Here is a 10973-nt window from a genome sequence, read left to right on the forward strand (position 1 = left end):
GGGGATACAATTTTAAGCATTTTCTGTCCTATAAATATAGGGTAGCAACTCCTTAGTTACGGAGCCATGGCAACGAAAACATTTTTGGGTGCACTTTGTAGTTACCATGGAAACTGTTTCTCTTGGGAATTCAACCTTTTTCACATTTCATTTAATACTCTGAATTTTTAAGGAAATTAAATAATTTATGTTGGACTATAATGAGCGATTATAATTATCTGGAACAATAAATATTTGAGCTTAATTAACCGAGGGCTTTGATCTATTATCAACAATACAATTGCACATTTTGAGATTATCTAATTATTTCAGACAATTATAACTGCACATTTAAGGCCAACCTTAATTCTTTATGTCTTTTAAAACCCAGAGTATAATATAAAATGTCTAAAAGGCTGGATACCCAAGAAAAACCGTTTTCATGGCAACTGCAAAGTTAATCCAAAAAATGTTTGCGTTGTCATAGCTCCGTAACTGAGGAGTTGCGACCCCATATTTACGGGACAAAAATACTTAAAATTGTCTCCCCTATCACCTCTTGAAGTAATGCAGATTCCTCCTGAAACAGCCTGTTTATTCCATCCCCATGCTAATGCTAACCCTTAAATCCTTCTCCTTCAATCCGCGAATTAGTTAAAGTCTTTTCCTGCATATTCCCTTCTTTTTTTAAGGCGTTTGATCCTCGTCCGATCCCTTTGAATGTGGAGCAACCACTCTCGCTCTCAATGCCGCTTGACCGAATTTTTCCCCCGCTCGGAATGAATGTCGCTAGCGGCGAATTCGAGATCAGTGTGGCGTGATTTCAGGGCCCGTGCGATACTTGCGTTAGTATCCCACCGCAGAGGGTAATGAGGTACTTCAAGCGACCCCGGTAAACGGTAGCTAGTTCAGAGGGCTTCGAAATGGTTGAAGATTAAGAGTATAAATTCAGCGTAGCATGTGACCTGTTTGATCTTGATTAGCAGCTAAGTTACACTTCTCTAAATTGGGGTATATCACAAAAAATCTTTATCAAATATTATTTCGTATTTAATTTAGGTATATCGTTTCACATTTTGATGTTACACATTTAATTAGGAGAAATAGATCCAGTGAAATAAGTTGAGAGATTTTAGTTCATGTGATTTTATGATTAGTACGTCTCCTAAGCCTTAAAAAATATTTTAATGCTGATTTATTCTTAGACCTATACTCCGAGACGTTAACCAACATTGGAAAATTCATTGAAAAAAATCCTCCTACACGTGCCCCGGTCTACCCAATGTAGGATGAATAAAGAAAATGTCATTCTGACATGCCATTGTTTATTTAGTTTCATTGAAGTTTTCCCTTATCTTTATTTTAATAAGTAAATAAATTATTAATATCGGTAGAGTGGCTCTTGATTTACGCATAAAATATGTTACTAAGCTGTTCATTGACTGTTAGGAGTTACGAAGTTCGCCGGGTCAGCTAGTTGCTTATAAAAACGTAAGAACTCCATTTTATATATTTACCATAGCATTAAGTGATTCGAGTGGTAATTTCCTATTCATAAATAATCTTTTAATTGCTATATTTGGTTCATAATACTACTTCATAATAGTTATCCTACAATTTCCAATCAGCCACAAATAAACGGGAGACTCCCCAACTTACATTTTATCTGCAAATTTTTCCCCAGCCTCCAGATGTTAGCAGCATGCTGAACTCTCTGCTCCTCAAACTCACCGTCGCACAGTGGGCTGAAGTCGAAATAAAGCTGGACAAAAGTCCAAAATGACGTTTTTTGAGATAGAGACTTCAAACTTAGCGTAAATACGTATAAATGATTACCAACTATAGATGTATGTGCCATTTTACATCAATACGACCCGAATGAAGATCTCAAATGAGAACCAAAATCTTCAAAATTCATGGAAAGTATAGGCAAAGCATTAAGTCAAAAGAATATTGCGTTTTTTATTCCATAAAAATCATGCCAACGCAACACCACCTGCTTAAATTCAAAGTTTTCTGAAGAACAAAGACCGCGCGTGTTTTTAAAAAGTTGGTCATGTTTGGGCGACTGTATCTCAGTAACGGGTCGTATTGATGCAAAATGGCACATACATCAATAGTTGGTAATCAATTATAAGTATTTACGCTAAGTTTGAAGTCTCTATCTCAAAAAATGTCATTTTGGACTTTTGTCCACCTTTTTTCGATTTCAGCCCACTGTGCGTCGATACCAATTTCCCATTCCATGGCACTTGACAAATTTCTATCCATCAAACTTTCACTCTCCTCGACTGCGGAAATTTTTGACGCCGATAAATGAGCCTCGTTCGGAAAATTTTTGACTCGAATCACTTTAACGATATAAATTTAATGCAAATTTGCTTATCTGGAATAAGTTGAAGCCGTCGAATGAAAGAAAAGGAAGGCTGTCGGTTCATAATGTTAATGGGATCAAAGTGATTAGGGCTTGCTGATTGCTGACTTTTGTAATACGAACATAATTACCACTTCAACATTAGGCCTAGCCATTTTGGATATTTTAATAGCCATTCGATTTTATTTATTTACACCATTCATGAAGATATTTATATGACCTAAGTTAAATATCGAGCATTTCAACTTAATGCTAACTAATTATTGTGTAAAACTAGTAGGACACTTTTCACTCTCATTTTTCTATTTTTGATATAATCGAATTCCAGCGCAACATCATTTTCTGGATAAAAGCAGAAGCAACCATTAAAGTAAGTAAACTTGTTTAAAAATAGACGAAAATTGATATAAATTTGTTTAATACACAGTAATTACCTCATTAAAGCAGTACATGGTAAAACATCTGTCAACAAGTAGTTCGCAACGATTGAAATTATTGAATATTTAAGAATAATAATAATAAGATGTCTTTATCAGGGCGAGGCTGAGACTTTGAAGTCCCCTCTTCGACCTAACCCCTCGATAGCGTCAATGCAAACATATTAAAAAATGGTAGATAGACGTTTGCAATACAAAAGATATATACACTATTTGTGAAATGTCAAAAAGATACACAAGTATATGTGAAAATTTTGTGTAAAAAAGATTTCTGTTTGTGGAAAAAAACATGAGGATAAGGTTGTAGTATACTTCAGCGAAAAAACCCACACAAGCAGGAAAACGCCTACATAAGAAGGGGGCGTGAAAAACCTGCGAAAACCTACTGAGTGAAAGCTAATGTCATTTTATATGTAAAGTACAACATAGTTAATGAGATACAATAAGAGGGAGTATAAGGGAGGTAGGTATAAAAAGGGGGGGTTAAACCAATGCGTTAATAGAATAGGATCAAAGTAACAATCTTTTACGCCAATCGTTAAGTCGTAATTCTCACTCATTGTCCGTCTTAACGCGAATGCTGGCGTAAAATACTTTGTCTAGTAATATGATGTTCAACAAATCATCGTAAATTTTCTCAGTAATCCTTCATTTCTTCTCGCGACCGTTTTGTCTACTTAAATCTCTTCTTTGATTGTAAAAATTCAAAATATTCGAAATGGATCAGTCACTATTTCAGCCAGAGGTAGAAGATGTACCATTGGAAGAAGACATCAAGGGGCTAGAAAATAGTTTCGTGAGAGAAATTGGGTCGGGATGACTCCTATTGATTTGTAACAGATTAGGCTATAATTAATAATAATATTTCCCCTCTAATGAGTGTTTGAATGGGAAACGATCAATCTATTTACTCATGGTGAAGTCAAATACTCATAATAGAGAACGTAGATACATATTTATTAGTATCAGCGTACAGCATTATTTATTTGAACTTTGGGAAAAATATTGGTCAAAAAATGGCATTCCATGAAATTTATTCTCTTATTGTTAGCTCTGCTTATTCAAGTAAACTGCGTTACTAAATGGTATAGTTCTAATGTTAACCCCAAGTGGGAGGAAAAATATTTATTTCAACTTCCTAAAAGCAGGCTCTCATGAAGTTTGTGTTAAGAGTCCCCTTTCGAAACTCACGAATACCATCGACGCGAGAATTCTGAAGAAAATCTCCAACTCGATCACGTCTCATCAATCGGGGAGAGATCAAAAGAAGTTTGCATGGAGAAATTTTATGTTACGGCCACTATCCTTGGACTCAAATTCCGAGTAAGCTTATTCAATTTCATTCCTTCATTCACCTCCCTGAGCTTATTTTCGTGTTTAGAGCGGGTAATCAGAGCGACTGCATTGACGTCTCGAATCGAGGGAATAATTTTTTCGAACTTTGCCGTGTCGAGTTTTATTTATAAATGCAACCTTTAGGAACAGGACTCCGGGACTCAATTCGAAAAAGACTTCTGAAAACTACTATAGTAGTGCTTTCAGCGATCAAAAATCTCAAATTGCCAATCCAATTTCTTTCTCGTCGAATAGATTTCTTTATCTATTCACCGTTACATACAGTCAAAATTACGTCAGCTCCATCTTGTCATGCCGAACAATTCCCGCTCCAGTGCTTTCTTGAGATTAAAATGTTCCATAAAATTATAGTATGTACTATATTAATATAAATTAATGGCTTAATGGGCTCACGTTATAAATGATTATAATATAGAATACTGAAGATGAAATACCAATAGGTCAGAGTGCAAAATTAGTCACCACTAGGTTTCCAAATAAAATAGATGTGATGGTTAAGGTAGTTTGTGTAATATTTTAGGTTGCGCCGTTTGTATATGGTTACCATAACACTCGCAACGTATATTTTATATTTAGCAGAAGGCTCTTCTTCAAATATGCTCCCGCAACTAAAAGTTTAAAAATGGTGCCTTAACAACATTCGAATAAATAAATACAATATTTATAGAAATCAGATTGCATATTACAACTGTATGGAAGCAGCAATATCCTAAGTGTTTATTTCATTACTTAAGGGAGATATTTTGCCGAATGAATAGATATGGGAATTGGTTTCTCCCGCTGACAGTAAAAGACTTAAATAAATACTCGGCATTTCCATGGAGCATACCCTTTCTATTTGTCAACAGATGGTGTCCTAACACCCCCCTACACCCACCTTTTGAGGCGCAGCTTGCATAGGGATAGTATGACATATATACAGTGAAACTCTCTTGTGACGATGGCGCGTGTAACGAAATCCCGCCGATAACGGGGTGAGTTCCCAGTCCCTAGAACCTTCCTGCGATCGCCAATATTAATTTCTCCGCATGTTACGAGTTTGTACCTTAGGAAAACTCCGCAATTACGAACTATTCTTTGGTCCCTTGGGGAATTATTTCCTCTTTTTTAAAGACACTAAGGCCATCTTTTCTTCGTAACCGTTCCTTACCTTATCACCAGTTGTTCTTACGCGTGTTCATCACCGAATAGTTCTACAGTTGATCATAAAATCTTTCCCTTAACCCTTCATAACCCAGAACTGCTTCTGGAAGATTTTACATTTCTAGACTTATGATTTTAAAAAAGCGAATATTTTCGAATCATTCATAATAATTGTTGTGGCAGATGCATATTTCTACATTACACTTTAAAGCACAAAAAGAACACGAAGTTCAAACCTCTCCTGAATAGAACTGAAAAGGTTTACATTTTTGATGTTGCTTAGAGCCAACATTGGGTTGTAATGGGTGAGACGATGGTTAACTGTTACGGATCTGTTGCTCAATTAAATACGATTTACGGAATATTAACCGCCAATTCTGGGATGTACAGGGCAAAATAATTTATTATGGATATAACGGAATCCCATTTATAACAATATCGAACGATAGCCCCCTGAATTTCGTTATAGGCGTGTTTTACTCTACTTATTCTTGCTTGGTCTCCACCTCCCTCACGCGACGGCTGAGTCTACCAGCCTTACTTAACTCTCCACAGTATAGCAAGACACTGTCTTCCACTTAACCTAATCTCCAGCACATCTCTAAGCCACCACTGTACTCCATCTCGTGTTCATCCTTTTCCCGAGGCTGAAGTCTTAACTGCCGCCCATTTCACTGCCCTCTGGGATTCCACCCTGTCCCTTGGTGCACCCTGTTTGACCCTAACCGTACCCTTGGCATACCCTTATCCCATCGCCACCGTGGTATTGGGGGGGATATTCCCCAAGGGTTCCACACTCCCAACACCCCGTCAGCTTTTAACCCCGTGAACTCATACCACGGTCCGCCGCGACCAGCCTCAGGGGGGTTGCGAAGGTCTAAAACGCAACGCAGGGTGGCAAGTATGTTGCAGAAATAAAATTCCCGAGTTTCATCCCGCTTTTCCCAAGTGTATTGAGTTAATGCATCTTTGGAAGGAGGTGGCGAGACTAACTCAACGGTATTACAAATCACGCACTGGTTTCGAGCACATCTATGGTATCGAGACGGTCACAAATTCAAAATTTAGTTCAAGAAGCAGAAAACTGGCTATGTGAAAAGAAATCCCTCTTGCATAGAGGAATAATGGAGTGGAACGACCAACCTGATGATATTTGTAAGATCTTCCCCGCAAATGCTAAAATTTTTAAGAAGAAGTGTTCATCGATTCTTGGTTGATGTGATAGTGATTAATTTCGGATATTTGTAGATTGGGTTATTTGCTTCAAACTTCGTTTGTTAGTTGAACGGTATTCGAGTTAATGTACTTTTTATACTTTAATGTACAAATGGTGTAATTACTCGAATTCATGTATTTTTCACTCAAATTTCACCAAAGTGAAACTGAGTAGGTTTTTGTATACTGCAGGCGTATTTTCTGTTCCTTTAGTTTGTTCTTAGGTTGATTTGACTTTTCATTCACTTAATTAAATCTCATGCTGCCATCAGGAAATAGCCTATTTGTAGCAATATGTGATGATGAAAAAATAAATAATACACTGCAAGCCACCTCTAGGGTATTTGGCAGGGGATGAACAATCACAAACGTGCAACATAAAAGACAATCCCCCACGCACACCATAACAAATCATCTTAATAAAAATATTACGCATAGGCACTTAAAAAAATACGTGCAAACACATGCAAACGCAAAAATTGCCAACTGCAAGAAAATCCATGAAAGATTAGAACATTGGAAAAAATAAAAACATGCAACGAGTCGTCCTAGCGAGTGACTCCATTAATTTGATTTGTTGAGACACCCTGCGCTATCCTTTATAGTATGGGAAAGAATGACATTTAAAAATCTCTCTTTTTATAAGTCTATTTTCTTTATTTTAATGCCAAAGTGAGGCCATCTATTTTCTTCATTAAGAAATTCTACAATCGGGGTATGTGAGGGTATAACTCTACGAGGACTCATGCACAGACGTATGTAACATTAAAGCCCGTTGTACACGGGGAATTTACTTGCACAAACCCATCTACGTGTGAGAGAGCATCTCAAATCGCATCCTCTAAAGCGGTGAATTGCCAGAACGCATGCATGCACTCCGGATGGGAAAACAGCCCCTGCCCTGATTTAGTTATTAACCCAATTTCACGCCAGTTTGATGAAAAATGCCGCTCTGAATCTCGCAGTTACATGACCGTTTAAAACAGCCTTGAGGATTGGGAGTCCAGTTCCTTCCCCTCGGCTGCCTCGCTGTGAAAAGATTTTTGATTTGATTGAGCATTAAAGTCTATAGCCTGGATATGAACTCGGATCCTTCGGTAGACAGCAGAGTAAACTACCCACTAGGCTACCACGATCTTCCCATTTCATTCATATAACTTCTTTTTCTAATTCCTTGTGTATCAAGCAAACCGGGCGTGCTCAAAAAACACATGTGAAAAAACATGTAAAATGGTGGCTCAAATATTGTTCAAATTCAAATTTTTCACAAATATATCGCACTACCAATTCATAGTGATTTTAAGGCACTTGATCTCTATAATGAACGTGAAGAGAATAAAAAACTTTTGAAAACAGCTATTGTTTAAAGATAGGTATTATGAAAAGAACATCTCATATTATTTATTCTTTCCCTGATGATTTAATCCTGCTTTTTCTGTTGATTTTATCATTTTTTATGCTGGTAGAAAAAAAAATTATCGGTAATCACAATAGGCTTCGACACCGTTACCGTCCTGTGTGGGCATGTGGCCTCAAATCATTCTGCGAAAACTGTTTTATGAATGCTTAAGGAAATGTTTAGAAGGATTACTTTAGACGACCGTAGAAGGGAAATGCCTGTATATCTTCAAAAATGCAAGCGGACATTTTTCTGGGCTGAAATGGGTAATTAGCCTATACTTGGCGCGGGAGTAACGGCTCACTTACGGGACTCATCTAATGAGGAATAGTTCATTTCCATATTGTCATCGTCGTTACCTCGAGAAAAATGACTCATTGAACGATTCAGATCCAATAGCTCTCCGGTTGTGGTCATTTTCATTCTGGAACATAGAATGGTCTCCCTCCCCAACCCCTAGCATCTAGCATCACCCACTATAACCACGGGTGTCACAAGATGCGGGTTTCGATAAGAACTTCTTTTCGGTCCATTTCCCAGCGGGTGAAACCTTCGGCAGTGCGGGAATAAAAGGTCCCCACTTGCATCCACATAAATCTCTCCATCTCTCCTTTATCCGCGTTCCACACAAATGACCCCTGCGTACCCCCTTAGGGGGGAGGGGGCGGAGGATCTTTCTTTCCCAATCCAACATTAACCCTGCAACTTAACCCCCTCGCCTCCCCAGCCAAACGTAATTTTCTTCTGGCAGCCTCAACCGTTCGAGGAGGGTGCCGCGCTAATACGGGCCACACTTTTAAGCCCCTAGAATATTTATCGCCGATCGCAGTCTCTGGGGGTGCGACAGACCCCTCGCCGGTGCTAAAATTCTAACCCTACACCCCCGAAGGAATGACTTCCTCGCTTGGGACCCTCCTTGCCCGCTTTAACCAGCCAGACATCGTCGGTTTGAGAGTGTGGGTGCCATGGAGACGAAAACAATTGGAGGGTGGAATTGGAAGGGAGGCCTCTACGGTGGGATTCAAGATTTTAAGATGAGATTTTATGAGTTTGTAGATGCCGCGTTTAGACACAAAAAGCCTAAACTCGCGCGCTTTCGTAATTAATTCGCTTAAACCAAGAACATGACGATAGCGTAGGACCTTACGCGCGGAATTCGCAGTTTCCAATGCTAGCAAATGAAGATGGCAAGCACTTTATTCGCAGCCTAAACTTGGTGCTTCACATCCAGAAAGTTGTAACTAACTTGGCCATAAATTATCACAACGCCTCTGGAAAACTCTTGCCATACTGGTTAAAGTGGAAAAAGTTATTATAATTAATGGTTTCGTTAAAATTAACCACGTTAACTTTAAGTAAGCGTAACGATACCCGTACAAATATATTGTTTGAACTAATATTTTATTAGGGTAATCTTCACTGAAGGCTGTGATATTCGGCACGTTTAATGCAGATATGATTATGTACAAGCGTGAAATGGTTACTTAACTGAACACAATGGTGCACAATGGGAAGGGTATCCTTTCCTAGTAATCATCGTAAATCATCATCGGTTCGCTTCGTGAAGACAATTACAATTGTAGGTCCGAAAGATGGGATTTCCGAGGTTAAATGATGTTCTATGTTGTAGGAAACGTCCTGCTCACACGGAGTTTCAACCAACACACGCCTTCAGTATAGATTCTAAGAGCATGGAGATAGTGAGACAAGGCTGCACACTGATTTTTGCACAGTCATTTTACTCTGATTCATTTATGCTCTGTTCTTTGCATGAGAGATCATTTGATCAATGAATGAAGCACGCTTCTAATAGGCAGTATCGAGTAGTTCCATCTTATATGACATGTGTCTGTTATGTGTACAGGCACATGGTTCCTTAAGGTAGGATCAGTAGCGTTTCTCTGCTTCGAATTACCTCTGTTTTAAAAATTTGACCTGAAGGAAAAGATTCGCTTATAAATAAGTGATTGGTTTTTATTTTACTAAAATTTATTCCAGTACCAAAAGCACCACACTATATCTACATATTACCCTGCGAGCCACCTCTAGGGTATTTAACAGGGGGTGATCAATCAGCATCATGCAGCACACAAGAGGATTCCTAGATGAACACCACGCAGTCATAAAAATATTACAATCACTAGCAAATTATACTTCCACATTCATTTAAAGGAAAAAATAGGCAATTAATCAAGAAGAAAATCTGCCTATGAAGCTAGAACGTGCAAAACATGCTGTTAGAAATTCTAGGAAATTAAGAAACATGCATTAAGTAATGAATTTATAAGTTAGTAGGCTCCACTTCAAGTCAATTAACCAATTAATAAGTCCTAAAGCTGCCCTCATAGCTGTTATCGAACGCTTGAAAGCCGAAATTGTGAATAAATCACTTCATTTATTTTTCTTCGTCAGTCGCTTACTTTATTTTTATGATCTGATATGCTGAAATATGTTCTCTTCTATAGTCTATCTCTCTTATTTTATTTTCTGATCAAATGAATGATATATGGCTCAAGATTATCTTTTCATTTCTTTTCCTAGTTGGGTCCAAGAATCTGCGGGTTTGATGCTGAGATATACGGTCGGATAAGGATTTCGGCCGCTGCTCCCCCTGACGACCAAGTACCGCTTATAATCTTATCCACCAGCATCGTCTTCTCCTTCGTGGCTGACTCACTGCACTTTACTGCACAGCGAAGACCAGCTGCGCCAATTTCAGAGCCGAGGGACCCGCACGAGAGGAAGAAGCGATTCCTGGTCGATTCACGAGTAAGTCCATCACTCCCCCAACCCTTTCGTATTCTCTCCTTCCGTGGTCGTCATGGCAAAGACGAGCATCAACACCATCCTTATCCTAATCGCGCGCAGTTGGACGTATCTTTCGTCAACTAATTCGCCTTTATCGATCATAAACCATCCCTTAGCCGATAACCTTCATGCCAGGGTTGGTCAATTCATTAGTGGAATAAAACAGAATTCAGGCTTCAATTCAATTCAAATATCACTCACTCATCTTTTACCCTTTCTAATCCAGAGCTACTTCTGGAAGAAATTAAATTTCAAGACATTT

General features: G+C 38.4%; 1 long non-coding RNA gene across 1 annotated transcript in view; it reads left to right on the forward strand.

Annotated features, from left to right (window-relative positions):
• Window positions 1–10667, forward strand: part of LOC124169764 — a 171770-nt gene extending 161103 nt beyond the window's left edge. Inside the window, exon 3 of the long non-coding RNA XR_006867230.1 lies at window positions 10445–10667. This is a non-coding gene — a long non-coding RNA (uncharacterized LOC124169764). The remainder of the gene's footprint in view (window positions 1–10444) is intronic.
• The last annotated feature ends 306 nt before the right edge of the window (window positions 10668–10973 follow it).

Source organism: Ischnura elegans, chromosome 12 (assembly GCF_921293095.1).
Source record: "Ischnura elegans chromosome 12, ioIscEleg1.1, whole genome shotgun sequence".
NCBI classification, from domain to species: Eukaryota; Metazoa; Arthropoda; class Insecta; order Odonata; family Coenagrionidae; genus Ischnura; species Ischnura elegans.